Source organism: Grammomys surdaster, unplaced genomic scaffold (assembly GCF_004785775.1).
Source record: "Grammomys surdaster isolate TR1022 unplaced genomic scaffold, NIH_TR_1.0 135, whole genome shotgun sequence".
Lineage (NCBI taxonomy): Eukaryota > Metazoa > Chordata > Mammalia > Rodentia > Muridae > Grammomys > Grammomys surdaster.
Genome location: NW_021604593.1, coordinates 4,513,290 through 4,533,409, shown reverse-complemented (window position 1 = coordinate 4,533,409; position 20,120 = coordinate 4,513,290). Strand labels below are relative to the sequence as shown.

At 41.9% G+C, this 20,120-nt stretch overlaps 1 non-coding gene across 1 annotated transcript; it reads right to left on the bottom strand.

Annotated features, from left to right (window-relative positions):
* Positions 1-14,292: 14,292 nt before the first annotated feature.
* LOC114617275 lies at positions 14,293-14,424 on the bottom strand. The gene has a single exon (XR_003710759.1). It is a non-coding gene; the product is annotated as a small nucleolar RNA SNORA17 (small nucleolar RNA).
* Between the last annotated feature and the right edge of the window lie 5,696 nt (positions 14,425-20,120).

Here is a 20,120-nt window from a genome sequence, read left to right as displayed (position 1 = left end):
ATCTATCTATCTATCTATCTATCTATCTATCTATCTATCTATCTATCTATCATCTATCATCTATCCTTTTATGTGTATGTATTTGTACTTCCATAAGTTTTTGTATATTACATATGCACAGAAGTCAAACAAGATCAGCAGAAGGCATTAACTTGGAACTGGAGTTACAGTCAGCTGTGAGATGCCATTTGGATGTTGGGAACCAAACCTGGATCCCAACATGAGAAGAATAAATGCTGTTAACCACTGACCTCTCTCTGCAGCCTTCTGAACATGTATTTTGATTCGATCACATTTTCCTTTGTTTTGATCTGATTAAAGTTTGTCAGAATGCTTTACATGTTATTATTGGTTAACTGAGTGTACATTGCAACTAAATTCCTCTAAACCAGCTTGCTTAAAGCAATCACTCATCTTCCTGAATCTGCATTGCCAGGGTTTGACTGTTGTGGGGTGAGATGTGTACTGCTGGTTTGTTTTCTCTTTTGGAAACTATCAAGTCCATGAAGACAAACTCTTTTCTTGGTTACCATAGAAGCCAAGAGAACAAGATAACGGCATAGTTGGTTCTCAAGCCTCTGGCATTGACTGAAGCACTTCGCATGGCCACACATGAAGTACAGAGCAGAGTCACACTGGTGCTGGAGTTGGGAGGACAAAGTCACATGTTTAAAATATATGTAGGCTTAGGAAGCTTTGGTTTTGCCACAGCTTTGTCATGTTGTGGGGATGATACTCTAATACCTTAGTTTTTTTAAAAAATGGTTTCTTTTACTCTTTGTGTGCACTTGAGCCTGAAAATGCACATGCACACACACATTCACAGAATCCATGAGAGGGCTACAAATCCCTTGGAACTGGAGTTATGGGTGTCCATGGGATGTGGAGCTGGCTTTGTGGATGCTGAGAACTAAACTCTGGTTCTCAGGACTGCACAGCAAGTGCTCTAACCTTTGAGCTGCCTCTCCAGAGCCCTTAAGTAACTTTTTCACAGACTCTTATTGGACATTCAGTGAGAATTTCCTTAATGATTAATTGTGTTCACATTTTCTGCCTGGATAACTTGTTCTGCTTACAAGCTGTATATTTTCTTTTGTAATTGGGTTACTTCACTCAGGACGATATCTTCTAGTTCCATCCATTTGCCTAGGAATTTCATGAAGTCATTGTTTTTAATAGCTGAGTAGTACTCTATTGTGTAAATGTACCACATTTTCTGTATCCATTCTTCTGTTGAAGGGCATCTGGGTTCTTTCTAGCTTCTGGTTATTATAAATAAGACTACTATGAACATAGTGGAACATGCGTCCTTGTTATATGTTGGAGCATCTATTGGGTATATGACCAGGAGTGGTATAGCTGGGTCCTCAGGTAGTACTATGTCCGATTCTATGACTGATTTACAGAGTGGTTGTACCAGCTTGCAATCCCACCAATAATGGAGGAGTGTTCCTCTTTCTCCATATCCTTGCCAGCATCTCTTGTCACCTGAGTTTTTGATCTTAGCCATTCTGACTAGTGTGAGGTGGAATCTTCAGAGAATCAAATAACTCTATTAAAAAATGGGGTACAGAGCTAAAGAAAGAACTCTCAGTGAAGGAATATTGAATGGCTGAGACGCACCTAAAGAAATGTTCAACATCCGTAGTCATCAGGGAAATGAAAATCTAAATACAATGTTCTTCTTAATGTGTGTTTTTAATTTTTATTTATTTAAAAGTTTTCCCTTTAAGGTCAAATGTTCTCAACTTAAATGAAACTAATTTACAGTTTTTCACTCAATCATGTTGTAGACATAGTATCTAATATTTTGCTTATACAATAATCTATATGTTTTTGAAAATTTCAGAGTCTTATATTCAACATTTAGCTCTGTGATCTAGTTGGATATGTGTATATGATGTATATGTATATATATATATATATATATATATATATATAGTTTTTATCAACATATATTAATTGAATACAATAATAGATTTATCATTATGTATTAATATATGTAAACAAGGTATTTTGATTGGACTCATCTCCCTGTTATACTCATGTGTGCCTCTATCCCCTCTTTATCCTCATGTATCATTCTCTGAATTTCTTTACCTGGTTCCTGAAAAGTTGACTGAGGTTGAATTTTAATGTAATGTGCTAATTTGTTGAGTGGAAAACATTTCAAGACAGCATAACATCCAGGCTATGGCATGGTGATTGGACAACTTTTCCTGACATTTATACTGAAAATAGAACAGTAGGTAGAGCAGAAACATGTAAGAATGGGCCGTTTTGACATTGAAAAGGATATGAGTGAATTTACAAATTCCATCCACAGTAAGCTGTGACAGTTGAGGAGATTGCCGTGATTAAAGGAGAACGAGGAGCTCCTCACAGGGACACATAGAGAGTTGTGCTGAAGGTCAGATCTCACCTTCTGAAGGCTCAAACACATTAAAACATAAACCCATGGGGCTCGTGCAGCCAAAAGCACTTGCTGATCTTCTAGCGGACCCATGGTCAATTCCCAGTAGCCATTCCATAGGAATCTGTAACTCCAGGTTTTTAAGATCCAACACTCTCTTTTAGCTTCCACAGATACAGCCACACTGTGGTTCACATGCACACAGACATGAATATACAAATACAAACATTAAAGTGTGGATTCACATGAAAGGCAGCTGTCTCCTGAGAAGACCCACCTAGTGAAGACTTTTCCCAAGGTTCAATCACAAAGACACCCAGATGTTCATGCAGCTGTGGCCTGACAGGCATCTGAAATCATCATTGTCTATGGTGTGATGGCTGTGCAGGCATACAATCATTTATGGAATCATGGAGGCCTTGCTCAAAGTTCTAGAAAGACAGGAAATACAGTGTGATCAGATTCCTATCATGAAGCTCCTGAGTGGACTTTGTGTGAAGCTGTAAAGGTGAAATCCAAGTAACAAAGGAGAACACAAAATCTCATAGATATGGGAAGTAGTCACACACTGGAGTCAGGCCAACAGAGAAGCCATGGATATAGCAGTAAGAAGAGTTGAGGGACAAGCTAACACATACAAGTTAGAGCCCAAATGATGTCACCATGACCTCCCATGAATCACATAGAACTAGAGAGTTTGACACTTTCCCCTCTGACTTTCAGTCTTGCTTTGGTCCCTTGCAATTACAAGACTCCTCCATTTTGATTTGGGAATGCCTAATCTGTGTCATTGTATATTAAAGTTTGTAGTGTGGTTTTGTTTTGTTTCAATAAAGATCTCATAGTTAAAGATTTCCTTGTGTCTCAGAAGAGAGTCGGGCTTTGAACAGTGTTGGATATGTAAGATTACGAGGGCTTCTGAACTTGGACAAAATTCATTCTTCATCATAAGATGGCTGAGAACCTATTGTGGAATAGTAGTGGAATGTTATGATTTAGATGTGAAATGTTGCCTCCACATGTATTTGAACTTGAAACTTTTGGACATGGATCTTGGCTAATAGATGCAGATCCAAAAGATTGGGTAGAGTGCAATATGCAAACCCGAGTTCCAACCTGAACTATGTGTTTCCTGCTTGGCTTGGAGAGATGAATCACCATGGACAGGACTCACTCTCTTCCATATCTATTACCATCGTAAATTCCCCACTATGAAACAACGAGACAGAGGGCTAAGGCAGGTCCTCTTCCCTCTGTGGATTCTGCCTGATATCTTGTGCCAGTGATACGAAAAGTCATGAACACAACAAATATCTCTGTAGTAAGCTCACTTAAATTCTGTTACAAGCAGTATAGCTACAAGTACAAGTCTTTCTAAGCCCACTGGAGCCTTGGCTTTGCTGTCACAAGCCTCAGAGCTTTACCTGGAGTTAAAAGATTTGGTGTCTGCAGTATCTGGTTCTATTCTTGTTTTATTCTGGTCTGCCCTTGCTATGTCTCCATCCTTCCCTTTTAGTATAGTTATGTTTGTTCTGTGCTGCTGTATATTGGTCATATATAACTTGGCTTTGCTTTTACTGAAGTTATCGATAAGAGATTCCCTTTGTCCCTCCTTGAATTTTAGAGTTTTGAATAGTGTTGGCACTGTTAGCTTGTCAGGATATTTGACATTGGAGTGACTTTTTCATTGTGATACTGTGTTGACTTATGGATAAAAGTAATGGTTAAATGTCATTTTTCCTGACAGACTCATGTGTTTGAACACTTGGTCACCATCTGGTTGCCTTGAATTAACAGAATGAGTATGGAAGTTGTCTTTTCTGATTTAGTTTGTAGATTAGTTTGGAAGCTTGAGGCAAGAGAAACATAAGCCTAAGATTAACTTGGGACCTACATTATGGCTAAAGGTTTCATTTGGGGTCTTGTTTTATCAAAGAAAAGGATTCATGCCAAAGACACAGATGATACACACACACTAACACATATCAATTTAAATATATGTGTATGTTGATTGTATTTGTTGGTTGTATGTAACCTGTACCAACAGAGACCAAAATAAAGTATCAGATCCCCTGAAACTAGAATTATAGGTGGTTGTGAACATCAGACTTGTGGGGCTGGGAAATGAACTCAGGTCCTTTGGAAGAAGATCAAGAGCTCTTAATCAGTGAACGCTCTTTCCAGATGTGACACAGACAATTTAAACAGAAAAGTAACTTTTATGCTAAAAGTTACTATAAATATACATAGTTATGCTTTAGGTAAAACATAATTCAGAGGATTACAGTGGGCTGTCCAAAAGGGGATACGTGGTAGCCTGCTGGGTTCTATGTTGTGACTTTGTGAATATTTATGATGTAGGAAGCATATTCAAGAGGATAAGGTGACCCATTTTCCTTCTTCAGTCATGGTTGACCAGATCTCCATTTATGGTATTTCTTTCATTTATTCTCTTGAAAAGCCCATGGGGAAGGGGATCAAAACCACAATAGAGAGAATACAATAAAGGCAGGCCCAAGGTTCTTCTATCTCTTGTTGTCACTTTGTGTCTCAACTCTAACTCATTGTCCTACTCAGTCTCACAGTGAAAGCCTGTCTCCAAAGAGAAAAGACAATAATGTAAAACAAGATAAAGAATTTGATAGTCAAAGAAAAAAATAAATGAGCAATATAAATGGGAAAAATATACAACTACATATAAATATTTAAAGTGACCAAGTATGATCAAAATATCAAAAGGAAAACCAACAAGGAGAGATTACTTAGTTTTAAAAATAATTAATCATAATCAACAAATTATTGTTTATATTTATGTGAGGTATGTGATAGATAATTTGTTATATTTATACATTTGCACCTTGATTTAATGAACACATCTGTCACTGTGTATTTATTACTTATTACTCTTTTGCATTGAGAACATGTGAAGTTTACCCTCAGTTTTGAGATTCCCAGTAGTTTTTCTGAACTGTTACTACCTTATCTGGTTTATCTAATTACCCATTGTACAGTCCTATGAAGTAAGAACCATGCCTGCCTGTGTTCTTGATAATTTTATACGCTGCTTTTTAATTTCCTCCCATAATCATCCCTCCAATACGAAATGGGTCATGCTGATGTCATGATTATCTTGATGCTGGGGTATCTATCTACATCTAGCAAAAACGCCCTGAGTGGCTGTGCCACCTTTTGATGCTGACAGATATTATCTGTAATTGTGCAGTTAGGGCTGGAAAGATGGCTCAGCAGTTAAGAACACTTGCTTTTGCAGAGGATCAGTACTCATACGGGTGAACTCACAACCACCTACAACTCCAGTTCCAGGAATCTTACACCCTCTTCTGGCCTCCTTGGGCACTGCACTCACTTACTTAAGAAACTAGCTCTTTCCTCTAAGTCTTAAGAGTCTAAGATGTAGCTTTGGAATCTGTGCTGGGTGGTGGAGCTGCGTGGGCTTGGTACTTCTCTATGTTTACTGAGCTCAGTTCATATGAACATTCTGTCCAAAAAAAAAATAGCTCAGCAATGACCATGCCTACCACCTACTTGACACTTTTTGTAGTGAAAGGCACTTTGACCAGCAATCTCTCTGTGTGCATGCCTGTCCATTTACTTCGTGGCATTCTTCAGCTTCCCCCTTTCTGTTCCAGCTGCCTTCCTCTCCACCCACTCTTTCCCTCCCATCGAATTGGCCTTCGCTATCTCTTTCCATGGCCATTTCCTTTTTAACAGGCATCTGACATCAATTCTGATGCTGGCTTCTGCTCTGCTCTCTTTGGCTGTGGCTGCACTGCAGGCCAGGCTGACAGTGTGCTAACCACAGCTCCAGAACTAAACAACAGATTGTTTTGCAATCAGGGCCAGAATTATAGTCGGTAGATTCTTTCTCAGTTTTCTGATGCCAATAAAGCAAATGAGAAGTTTCCATACTTTCTCAACACTGTTCTTCCCGCCTGCCCTTGCACAGTCAGTCCTGGAGAGAGGAGAGAGCTACTCAGGGGAAGAGGGTGAGCTGAGCTCCTCTTCTCTCTGTCCCTTTGTCCACCATACACTTGCTTCTAATGAATATCCTCACTCTCTACTGAGTGTGTGCCTGGGCTCTGTGTGCACAGAAAGATCCCTTGAGTAGGTGAAAAACCTATGCATATGTGAGCCTTGGAGACCCAGATATGCTACTGTTTGTCACTGAGTGGCATGTTGGTTCTCTAACAGAAGGCTTAACTCTCTGAAAGAGGCAAAACCCTACTAATAGCTAGGCTTCTGTCTGACAACAGGGACAAATTTGGATACATCTCTCAACACAAGGCTGTTATAGGAGTTTTTAGGTAAGGGTCCTGGCACTGCTAACAACATCAACTTGGCCACTCATCCACAATAAGCCAACTACAGATGAAATTATAGTAAAGAGAAAGATTTATTCTATGTGGACACCTTGGGAAAAAGAATAGAGATACAGTGATTTTCCCAAGCCCATCCTCTGGGTTCTAATGTGGTTAGGGTCATATGAAGTATCGCTGGCTCTGTTCTACCTGAGATATCAGTGATGTTTTTGTCTGGTGTTTCCACTCTGCATACATCACCTACCTGTTATTCACTTAGACCTCTTTTAATTATGAAGTTGATTGTTCAAGATGCCATACTTGTGCTTAACTTGTGCCATACTTGGCTCCACAGTATGGTGTCAGAGAGAAAATGTAAAGTGACATCTATATGTAAACAGGTAGAGGTTATTGACTTAATTAAGAAAGACAAAAAATTAAAAAAGAATGTTGAGGTTTCTAAGATTTACTGTAGGGATGATTGTCCATCCAAGAGCTTGTGAAAGAAAGAGAAACATTGAGCTTTGACCAGTATAGCCACTCCATCCTTCACTGCAAACATTAGTGTGGTATAGTACCTGCCAAGGACAAAAGAAAGGCTTTAAATTTGTGCATGTGTGTATACAAGAAAGTACATCAAGTGTGGAATTCAGCAGTGATTATGGTTTTAAGCATCCAGAGAGGGTGGGGGTGGGGAGTGTCTTGGAATCTGTTAGCTGAAGACAAGAGGACTGCTACAAATTCTAAATGTGTTTGTATATGTGTATACTTTGGTCATATTAGATAAAAAACCTTCAAAAGTAGAGGAATTTCACCTTGTTTCTATATATTTAGTATTAGAAAGGTTGGCTAAAACATAGTAGGTACTCATAAAATCTTTATTAGACACACCAGTTTATAGCCCATTTCAGGGAAAGGAGATGGAACATGGTTGACAGAGTGATTGCTTAGCATTCACAAAGATCTGGCTTCCCCACCAGCATAGAATAACCTGGACGTGGTGGCACATTTCCTCAGCACTTGGGATTATCAGTGGAAAGATCAGAAGTTCAAGATCTTAGTCAGGTTTTGTATTCCTGCACAAAAACATCATGACCAAGAAGCAAGTTGGAGAGGAAAGGGTTTATTCAGATTACATTTCCACATTGCTGTTCATCACCAAAGGAAGTCAGGACAGGAACTTGGAGGCAGGAACTAATGCAGAGACCAAGGAAGGGTGCTGCTTACTGAATTGCTTTCCCTGGCTTGCTCAGCTTGCTTTCTTATAAAACCCAGGACTAGCAGCTCAGGGATGGCATCACCTACAATGGGCTGATACCCCCCTTGATCACTAACTGAGAAAATGATTTACAGCTGGATCTCATGGAGGTATTTTCTCAAGAGAGGCTCCTTTCTTGTGACAACTCCAGCTTGTGTCAACTTGACATACAAAACCAGCTAGTACAGCCATTCTCAACTAGAGCTGTGCTTCTAATACTACACTGTATGTTGGCAGTCGGTACCCACGAGGCTCAAGAAGAGCCAGTCAGTGCCTCCTTTCTCACTTCATTGCCTCTCTAAGGGTGAGAAGGCTTCCTTTTAGTAATGTTTGTCTCTTGTTTAATTATGTTGTAAATAAAGAATTTATCTAGTCTTTCTAGTTTCCAAAATAGAGACTCAAATAAAACAAAACAAAAATGAGAAACCAAAAATGAAAAACGAAAAACAAAAAACAAAAAAACAAAAAAACAAACACCTGAAATGTCCTGAGTTTTTGTTTTGTCAGATGATGCATAGTAAGCCCTTAGAATACAGACGGAGCTGGTCATTAGAAAGCATGAATGAATGAATGAATGAATGAATGAATGAATGAATTAGAAGACATAGGAGAGGAGTAGAAGGCTGGAAATTGAAGATGGCCAATCAGAAGTACAAGGGGACTTAGAGATTTGCCAGCTGCAAGGATGCCACTGTTGTGAAAGGCTGTGTAGAAAGAGCACTGTAGAAAGAGCAGTTTGTAATTTTTAGGTAGACAATAAGAAAAAGTCATTGAGGGGACACTCAAAACTTGAAGTTGCCATCTAAAATGAGAGCAGTCATGTGGAGCTGTTGTTCTTAATGTGGTGCCTCCATCACTGTGACACTGTGGTTATAAGTGCACTTCTGCATGTTCATGTGGGGATTGAACTCAGGTTCTCATGCTTATATGTCAAGCACTTTAGCAATTCTCCCAAGGTCACAGCAGTGTGCTTTTATCCTGTGATATTCCTCTGTAGAGAGTCACCATCAGAGGTCCTCATGTTTTTGAATGCACACCTTGAGGCCAATTGCTCAGTAATCTTCTGTCAGCGTCTTCACAGAGCAAGAATTTATTCTTTTCTTGAGAGAAAGAAGCCTTGGGGAGGATGTAGAGTCTCCACATCCTAGAGGCAAACCAGTCTCACCCCGCCCATAGAGGAAGCCTGTAATGGGTTTCATTTGTTCCACTGAACTTTGTGTGAGACCTAGAAGGTCAACATCAGCACTTAACACAACAGGAAATGAATGAGCCACCCAGACAGGCCACACCTGAGACCTTCACCTTAGTGTCTCTTTGGCATTTCCTACTTTGTGTTTCATGAGAGAGTCTGAAGGTGAGGATTACTCCAAGCCAGATTTTTCTACACTTCTCAGCCATGAATCTCCTCTCCTCTACACATAGGAAACATTACTTTAGAGTTAACTTTAAAGAGTTCAACTTTGTTAACAGCAGAATGGACCATAGGTACACTTGTATACTACTTGCTGATTATCTGAAATTCAAGTGTAAACTAGATGGTGTAGGTCTTATCTGTTAGCTCTATTTGAAGAGTCTGTGTTATGTGAGACTTTTCCTGGGGTGACATTTGTTTACTAAATCCCCAGAAGGGAATGGAAGACACACCAAAGTTACAATTTTACCAGACAGTGGGGCATGTGGACCATGTGTCCAGGCAGAAGACCTGGTAAGATTGAGCAGGTTCAAAACCCCAGGGAATCTCAGAATTGAGATCAGCAGATAGAACCAGCTCCTGGCCAACATCTATCTGCCCTGGAACACATAACCACAACACTCCATTAAGAAGGTCATGACAGTCAGTCACATAGAGACAACACCTGATGTCCTTCCCCAGGCAAATAGAGCATCCTAACATCTCAGACTGAGCCATGGGAAGCATCTACCCCTGGATTCCATCCTATCCCCAAAATGTTCATAAGGTCCTGATACACACGGAATAAAGTGTATGAGTTATTTCACCAAGAGTCATCTGAGGGTGACTTTTATTGAGCTGTAACACTCAGGGGAGAGTTTTCTTTCCCAAAGCATTTATCACTGGACCTTGCATCTGCTCCTCCCCCATCCACTTGCTGCTGTGGCTGTCAGCTGCCTGCAACTACTAGCTGCCCTTTGTTGTCGGTTGTAACTATTTCCAGCCACTTTCTTACTGGCTGGCTCACCTGCTGCTGCTGTTGCTGCTAGCATCAGCACTGTTAACTAACAATAGAGATAGCGGAAAGACCCTGGCTACTTGCCTTACATGGGCTTCCCTTTTGAGAGTTGTAACACGTTGGTCATTCCAGCCAGACTGGAGCCCCTCAGAACCTTTCATTACTCTGTCTTCCCTGATCTTGTTGGCGGTGCTCAGGCACCCCAGTGGTGACACCGGACTCTTAACAGCACAATTTGAAAGAAGCATATCAGGTTAGAGAGTCTCCTCCAGAGATGAGTCTCCCATCCCCAGCAATATCATTCTGCTTTATAACCATGGGGGTGGGAGTGGAGGGATATTAAGACTCTTATTAGTACCAACTGTCCTGAAATCGTGATGCCAATTTACTTCCTTAGTTTCATAAGATGTCATCCACCTCACAGGAAGGAATGTATCAATTTGGATGAAATTGCTACAAAATGAAAACCCTTCAGTTCTCATGGGTTCTGTTCCTCTGTGTCATGGTGTTTCTAAGCCTTGGGGATCCTAAGGTAACCTGATATTTTAATCTATTGTTAATTACACACAACTACAAGTTGAGTAAGTTACGGAGAAAAGAACCTTGTTTGAGCTCATAGCTCTCCTCCAAGATCAAGAGTCCATGTGTGGTGATTTTCTACTTGCTGATCAAGGCCCAAGATGGCTTATAGAACCCCATGGGTATAGAATGAAGAACATGAGAAGATAGTCCATCTGGGTGTGACTGACAGCAGACCCACCACTCCTGAGATAGCCCATTAACCCATTCATCCATCAAACCATAGACTAATCTACTCATGATGGCAGAGCCTAACCACATTTTAAAGGTTCCACTTGGTGCTACATCATGGCGATTTACAGTAAGGAGTATATTTTGACATGAGCTTCAGTAAATAAGATCAATGTTCAAGTGATAGGACATGAATATCTAGAGTAGTGCATATTGAAAATCCTCTCAGCAACTCTAGAGAACAACTCCAGTATTCCTAAGAACCACTCTTACTGAGTTATCCGGATGGATCACATCATCACACTTGTCTAACCCAAGGTCCAATTTGTGTTATTCATCCTAAATTGAGGAACACACTGGGTTTATCTCACAGCACCCTCTTCTAACAGATTGTTCTTTTGTGCCTCAGGTTATTTCCTATTCTGGGACAATGAGTCATAGCCGAGAAAAAAGGCAATGACTGTTACTCATGAAAGAGTCTCCTCAAGGGAACATTCCTTAGAAGGGCTGACACTTAGTACCTCTAGGGCTATGATGAAAACCCTGTTCTGTGTGACACCTAGAATCTAATGGGAAATGAAGGCAAACGTGATGCAAAAGATAGAGAACACTATGAATAGGAAATGCTGTTAACAGGTCTAGACTCTACAACCTAGATCTATTGACTTTAGATGCTATGACGCATGGGTCAGGCACCTCTTAGAAACCCTTAAATTGTGCTTGTGGAGAAGTCAGTTGGCTTCCAATGAGATTGGTCTTGTTATAGGCAAGAGTTTTGTTTCTCTGTGCAATGGTACACTTTTTACGTGCTTACATCTCAGTAGCATAGTTAGTATTCAGAGGTCATATTTAGCTCAAAAATTGTGGTGCGTTTATGTTCTTAAAACTTAAATCATGTCTTGAAGTTGAACATGATAATTGTGGCCTAATCAGCCAGTGCCAGACTTTGGTTCTGCCTAAAGTGATGGATATCAGTGTCTCCCCGTTGCTCACACTCAACTCATCTCGCTCTCCACTCTGACCACCAGGCTCTGTTCTTCCTGTCTCAAAACCATTTCCTTCATATCCACCTGAGTCCAGACAACTTTCTCCATCCCTTTTGGGCTATAAGTGGTCTCTCTGTTCGTTTGTTCAACACATCTGTTATGCAGGACTGTGTTTGCATGGGATGTGAATCACTTTTCTCATGGCTGTGACCGAATACCTGATTACAAAAACAAAACTTAAGGAAGGAAAGCTTTATTCTGACTTCCAGTTTGAGGTTACAGCTCATCATGGTAGGAAAGTATGGCAGCAGGAATGTAAGTTGGGTGGTCACGTGGCTTCCACAGTCAGGAAGCACAGAGAGGGTTGACTGCTGGTGCTCAGCTCACTTTCTCCTTTGTCCAGTCCAGACACCCAGTGCACAGAGTGACAACACCTACACATACCTACCTCAACCCATTCTAGAAACTTCCTTGTAGACAAGCACAGAGAATTGTCTCCTTCGTGAGTCTTTGTCTTTTTTATTTGATTATTAACATGGGTATTTCACATGGTCAAGAAAAAAAAATATGGTCTCAAGAAAGACACTGTACTCTCAGGAAGATGGACATACTAGGCACACAGCACAACACAACACCTACTCCTGATAAGATAGAGGAAGTTTGAGATGACAAAATATGCAAGGAGGACCGCCAGACTCTCCAGAGGAGCAGCCCAATGAGGACTGCACTGTGGCACAAGGCAAGTCATGGTATTCTTTAAAAAAAAAAAAACTTTATTGGTTCTTTGTGAATTTCCCATTGTGCACCCAAATTCCTTTCATCTCCCCCTCTCCTCATACTCATCTTCTACCCTTGCAACCTTTCCTACAAACAGAGGGAAAAAAATCTTATTGTGGAACCTATAGTGTGTCCACAGTAGATTCTTTTGTCTATACTTTACTTGCAAATGTTATTGCAAGGTTCAAATGACTCTTTGGTCTGGTAAGAGGCTTCTGGTTTCCCCTACTCTGTTGATACTGGATCCTCCTTGGGACTCCTCTTAGATATCCTGTTGTTGCCCTGTGTCATGGCGATCCTATAGCTTTGAATCTGTAGGACTAGCCCTTCATTTGCTCCAGCAGTTCATAGATGGAGTAGATGCTGGGATGGCTCAATTCAAAGGCCTGGATCTTAGCCTGAGAGGTATCTGAGCTCTTCTGCTCTTATGCCCTTAGGGCTGGCTCACTAGAAACTCCCACCTTCAGGGCCAGCTCTACCCTGCTCCGCAGGTGAGGTGCAGGGCCTATTCTCTCTGTGTTACAGATGGTAAGGGACATGGCCAATTTTCCCAATCTCATGACCCCAGGGCCAGCTCTCCTGCCTGCCAGCAGACAAGAAGGGCTGGCTCTCCCTTACACACACCCTTGGGGCTGGCTCACCCACAACCCCTACATGCGAAGTGCAGGGCCTGTTTTGCTTGCCCAAGTACTGCAGATAGTGAGGAGCAGGGACAGCTCTCCTGCTCTCATGACACCAGGACCAGGTCTCCTGCCTGCTGGAGGTGGTTATCTGCAAGGGAGGAGGGATCTCTCCCTCATCCATACCACCTCAGGGGAGATAAGTGGCGTGTCCAGATCTCCCACACTGATATCCTCGGCTGATTCACACGTAACGCCCACAATACATGGGATCTGCTCTCCCATGTACTGCAGCTTGCTAGTGGTTGGATTAGCCCTGCAGCTCTCATGCCTCCAGGGCCAGCTATCCCACAATGTCCAGGTGATAGGGTCAGTTCTGCACAGCCCTCAGACATCAACATGTCCCTGGGTGGCAGGCCAAATCAGGGACATCCACCTAACCTCATGGTGTCAATTGGTATCACTTGCTACTCACATCAGGCTGTTCCTCACTAGAGTCTCCATCCAATTTGGCCTCTCTTCATTGTGCCCACAGCCTTGTTTTTCTTTCCCTCCCATTTCTGTAGCACGTACTTGCTCCTTTTGTTGGCACTTGGGATCTCTGAGTGTCTGGATTGTCTCAGGAGTGGTCTCAGGAGTGCTAAGCCCTGCTTCTGCATTGTGGTGCTGGGAAGGGGTCATCTTGTATATGATCTGCACCCCAAGCCTGTGTGATGCTTGACTTGAGGTCATCTCAGTCTAGCTCCCTGTCCTGGCCCCATGGTGTGGGTCTGGTGGTCATCTCAGGCTTGCTCCTCCCCAGACCAGCCCTAATGTCTGGTCTTCTGTTCCAAAGGTCTTCTGTCTCAGGCTCACTCCTGCCTGGATCCCTCAGCCCCAGGTGGGGTTCTTCTAATCTCTGGCTTGCTCCCAGTTCTGGAAGCTGTAGGGGTCCCTGTTGTGTGGGACTTGTGGTCATCTCAGGCTAGCTTTTCCCAGGAAAAGTTAGGCTACTAATCATTCAGATGTTCATAGGTCGGAACACTGAGCACAGATGTAGCCTCCCTCCTCTATGCCACCTACTGACACACATGTGACACAGCAGCCACACCTGCAATGCTTCTAGGGGCAGGAAGTCACGGTATTGTAACACAGGATCAGCCTTTGAAACACACATGGAACAGATGCACACATATTCCATGGGTGAACAGGCTTGGGATCAGGTGTTTTAGGAGGTATGCAGGGGCTCTAGCATCAGGAGCTTTATGTGATTGATCCTAGAGAGGGAGGCCATGCTTCATGGAACTACCCCAGCTCACTATGCAACAGTGGGAATCTCAAATGGATAGGCTGTAGGAAGCCTGGCTACTGGAATAGAGAACTGGAGACCCGAGGATGTTGTTTGTAGTGTCATGAGCCATGCGAACACATAGCCTTCAAAGCATGGAGCAGAGTGGACCAGAGATTCACTTCTAACTCCAGCAATGATTCAGGGTAGCTCAGCCTCCAATAAAGGAAAAGAGTAAGGATAATGGAGCCAGCACTACTGTCTCCTATCTGCATTCCTGCAGTCATGTACCTGCCTCAGAATGGGAAGGGAACACATCGTGTTCTGTGTAAGTAGATCGCTTTGGCTTGTGCTAACTTTCAATAACCCAAAATGACTTTTCGTAAAATTTCACTGAAGGATAAGCAGAGTTTGAGGGTGGTGGTGAAAAGTGGCGATTGGGGTTCTGGAGATACAGTGCTTGCTGGGCAAAGCATGAGAACATTCATATCCCCTAAGCCATGTAAAAAGTGCAGCGTATCATCAGCATGTAAGCACAGAGCTCAGGGGTAGGAGACAGAGGCAGATGGACCCCCAAGGCTTACTGGCCAGCCAGTGCAACCAAAATGTGACATTCCGGGTTCAGTAAGAGACAGTGTTTCAAAAAATAAGGGGAAGAGAGATACATGAAGCCAACCTCTGACCTCCATACCCCACACACAGATGATCGCACCTGTACACATGTGTGCATGCGCATACCTCTTTTAAGAGGTAATCAGAGAAATTAACTACATGTTTTAATGTTTGAACTCTATTGACTGCAGATAGCTTAATAAACCATACATGGAACATTAAATGAGAGTACATGGCTGTACTCTCTGAAGGTTTTGTCTGAGTGTGTCCCACGGTCAAAAACAATTTGGAAGTAGAAGAAATGAGAAACTACAAAGGTATAGGCATGAAACGTGTTGGCCCATGGAGTGACTGCATATAACCATCTACAGTCAGGACCGATGGCCCATTCTGATGGGATATTTTTATGTGTTTGTGATATGTATGGTATATGTTCATACATGTGTGGGTGCACTTTCATGTGCATGTGTGTGCACATGGGTATGGCAGCCAGAAGTGGATAGCTGGGTGTTGTTGGAACATGATCCAAGAATGGAGTCACCTGAGGAGAATTCTGGGTGCTTGTGAGAAAACTCCAAGAAAACAAGAGTCTAGGACCTTAGTTTCTTCGAAACAGAATTGTTCTTGGAATGTGCTTTCATAATATTCGTGAGTGAAGCAGATAGTAGTGAGTTGATTTCAGCCTTTGCTCTTCATGTGCATCTGGGTGGGGGGGCATGTTTTTGCCCTGTGTGGCTTCTCCTTGTGATTCTTACTCATATGATTCTTCTTAGCCCTCGGTGTATAAACTTTCTGATGCTCTGAATAAAGTTGGCTATTGCATGAGACTTTAGTCTGCCCCAATTTTAGGGCCTGCTCTCTCAGGTTCACACTGCCAACTAGACTGGTAAACAGGTGTCTTCCTCAACCATTAAACCTTGTGTTTTGAGACAGGTCTCTCATTGAACCCAGTTTATTAATTTTGTGAGAAAGGCAGGCAGATAAGCTCCAGGGATCTACCTGCCTCCTTCTTCCAAGTTCTGGGGTCACAGACGTCCACCATCACTGCTGTTTCTTATGTGGGTGCTAGGTGTTCAAAGTCAGGCTCTTAGACTTGCATGCATGGCAGTCGATTTGTGGACTGATCTATCTCTTCAGCCCCTCTGGTGGGACGTTTTAGAGATTGTCCATTGAGGAAAACGAACATGGAAATTCTGCAAAGACTTTTGATGTGATGACATCTAGGAAGGCAAAGGAGCAGGTACAGTGCTTCTGTTCACATGTGCTTTAATTGTCTAGTTTTCTTCTAAACGCACATGCCACTTTCTCCTATCATGGTCACCATCAGGGTAAGTGTGCTTATCATGCACCTTCCTCCTCCTCCTCCTCCTCCTCCTCCTCCTCCTTCTCTTCCTCCTTCTCTTCTTCCTTTTCTTCCTTCTCCTCCTCTTCCTCTTCTTTCTCCTCCTCCTCCTCCTCCTCCTCCTCCTCCTCCTCCTCTTCCTTCTCCTCTTCTTCCTCCTCCTCCTCAGTTACTGTAAATGAATTTCTGACAAACCATAAAAAAGGATGATTTACAATAGATTAACTTTCATCTAATGTAGTGAAATTGTCTGTTTGTAAACCCAAGCTGACCCAGACCCAGTGATTAAGAGATGAAAACTTCCAGAGTCCTGTGTAAAAATACATTTATAACATCTCTCTGTAAACATGCCTGTTACTCATAAATGAGTATAAATAAAGTAAGGCAAACAATTTGTTATGTGGAAGCCAATGTTAATGTCTTGAGCCAGACACATCTACATGTGTGAACATGTCACAAGGATTCTTTGTTGCAGGTTCAAAGTCTTATTGAGAAAACATAATTTGAAAAGTGACTTAGAAGTTCCAGAGCCATTTATTACAGCTTTTGAGTAGAATAATAACAGGCTAGGCAATCGTAAATCCCAAAAACTCCTGAGAGAAGGGAAATGCCCTTTGAGCTAGTGTCCACAGTAAAGGGGGAGAGAGTTTTCACAGAAACACTGAGAAAGCACAGGGTCAGGGAAAGCATGCTTAGGGAAATGGCTGGTGTTCAAGAAAGGGGTGAAAGGATCAGGGAAGTCATGGCTTCTGAGTTTATCAGTGAAGACCTGTCAGGAACTACCTGGAGGAAGACACTCCAGGGTATGTGAGTCCATTATCTCATTAGGAGAATAATTATTTCTCCCATTTCCTTAGCATGATTTCATTATGAATCAGCTTTCCTGAGGTGTTCTCTTGGTCAGGTGATTGACAGACTCAGTTGGATTAACTCTTAAGGAGGAGACACTTAAAGATTTATTTATTTATTATATATGAGTACACTGTAGCTGTCTTCAGACACACCAGAAGAGGGCATCAGATCTCATCACAGATGGTTGTGAGCCACCATGTGGTTGCTGGGATTTGAACTCAGGACCTCTGGAAGTGCAGTCAGTGCTCTTAACCGCTGAGCCATCTCTCCAGCCCCCAGGAGGAGACACTTAATGTATAATCTTCTAATCTTTGAGGCAGATTAGAACATAGTGTTTCTGCCTAAGGCCAATGACAGAACTGCCAATCTTTTCTTTTGACCAGGAGAAAGTAGCTTTCCCATAATATGATTCAACAAAGCCCAGATTCCTCTATGGATTTTTATACATTTTAAATCTTGAGAGCAGTTATGGTATTTCATTTTCTAGTGTTACTGGGGAAAGGGGACATGGTGTCTAAAGCTGGTTATGTGAGAGGAGTCTATCTTTAATGACCTCCAAGACTACTAATATCTATCTGGTTACTTAACAAACAAACAAATAAACAAACACATTCTCTTTTACTTTGCCAGTGAAGTATTCAGGTCCAAACTGTCTTCAATTAGGTATAACATCTTCCCCTCTTAAAGAGGAAAACACTGTCCCATGATTCTGTGTTATTTTTATAGATTTCATAGTTAGGAGCTTATTTATTTATAGGCAGTGGAAATCTTACTGTGAAGTGCAGAGTGGGTCTAGAGATAGGCCTTCAATTACTCAAGTTACTTAGTAACAGCTACTAAGTCTCATGCCTTCGTGCTTCTCTTAGATGCTGGAGTGGGCGATGGCATGATAGAAATGGCCCCTCACAGGGCTCACTCTCTCATGCAGTGCTTTGGAGTGTCAAGTCGATAGTTATGTTGAGAGCTCCATTCAACCTCTCACCTGATGCCACTTTTCTACAAGATTGGTATTAGAAGCTTCCTGAATGCCTTGTGGAATGAAGGCATCTATAGGAGCCACATAGATTTAAAAAATAAGACATCGTAATTTGGGAAATTACACTAAATGCTCCATGCCAAGCTTTGTCAGATGAAATGAGTTTATAAGTATCTAAACCATCAGTTTATGGCACAGACCTTGACCATGGGCAGCTCTGCTTCTCATCCTTGACAAGTAGCTTTGTCCTGGATAGAAGCCAGAAATGTCATTGATTCTATTGGCAATTATGACAATTGTGTCAAAAAATTTTAGAGGCATTGGTTCACATTTTGATTTATCTTTCATCTTTCTTATCGTTTTTCATATCAACTTAATGAACACAGATGCAGGAAGCTATGTGCATCAGATACTTCACTGACCCTTAAAGATATACCCCAAACTCCAGCCTGGATATCAGGATGGTTCAATTGAGTGAACAGCTTGTAGAGTATATGGTTGGACTTGTTAAATCTACTAGTTCAGCTCCCTATGTTTCTGCACACTAAAGACTTTTAAATCTCTAAACAGAGACTTGCAGTGGCAACTCTTCTTGACCTGTTCCTGTTTTATGGGAGCCCTGCTTGCTTCATTTCTCTTAAGTCCTTACCTATAACAAAACTGTTCTGGAACTATTGTCTAAAAAGGAAACTATTCTTCAAGTTTGTGAAACAAAGAACATGTAAGTTGCTTGTCTGGAGTAGCTTTGGTGGTCTTTGATTATCTGCTACCCTGGCCTCCTTCCCCATAAGCTATTCTCACCCAAGACAAGAAAAATCTCTATTGTATTTAAAGACATCCCATTCCACCCATTTCTCTGGGTTATTAATTTCTGGCCAATATCATAAAGAATACAGCAAAGAGGCTTTTAAAGATAAATTCCATATGTTCCTGCACTGGGACCAGAGACACTGAGTTGGGAGGGGAGAAAGAATAAGGAAAGAGAAGGAAAAGAAGGAAGTGGTGAGGCTGGTTTTGCCCTTGGTTTATCCTTTGCTGTGAACTAAGGGAAGCATTGTGACCCATCCATTCAAACATAGAGAGCACATAGGTGCTTTGCTTCTCTGGTTTCTGAACTTGAGAAATCTGTGGGCCTTGTAACTATGCCTTGCATCTCATGGAGGCATGTGTAAAGAAGAAAGGACATAGATGTTGCCAGGGTTGTTAGGGTCAGAGCCTGGGCTGGAAGCCCTATTAAGTTGGGATTGGTTGCTTGCCAATTAAAAATACTGAGTACCAAAAAAAAAAAAATACTGAGTACCTTGTGAGAGACAAGTAAAATTCTGGAAAAGAGATTTACTTAACGTGATCACACTGGGGAGAGGAATAAAGAAGTCCATTGATACCCTATCCCTAAGCCAGTGTACAGAGTTTAGAGGACCTTGTAAAGGAATTGTCTTTTCCATCATTGACTCAACATTGTCTGTGTTCCTGTCTCTCCCACAAGAGGGTCTGATAAGCTATTAAAGACAAGTGAAATCTCTTCCTAGGAGACAAGCCGCTCTACCTCTTTCAGTGTTCTATTGCTGTGAGGAGACATCATGACCATGACAACTCTTATAAAGGAAAGCATTTAATTGGGATTTACTTACAGTTCAGATTTAGTCCATTGTCAGTATAGCAGGAAGCCTGGCAGCATGCAGGCAGACATGATGCTGGAGAAGGAGGTGAGATTTCTACATCTGGATCTGCAGGCAGCAGGTAGGGACACTGGGTCTGA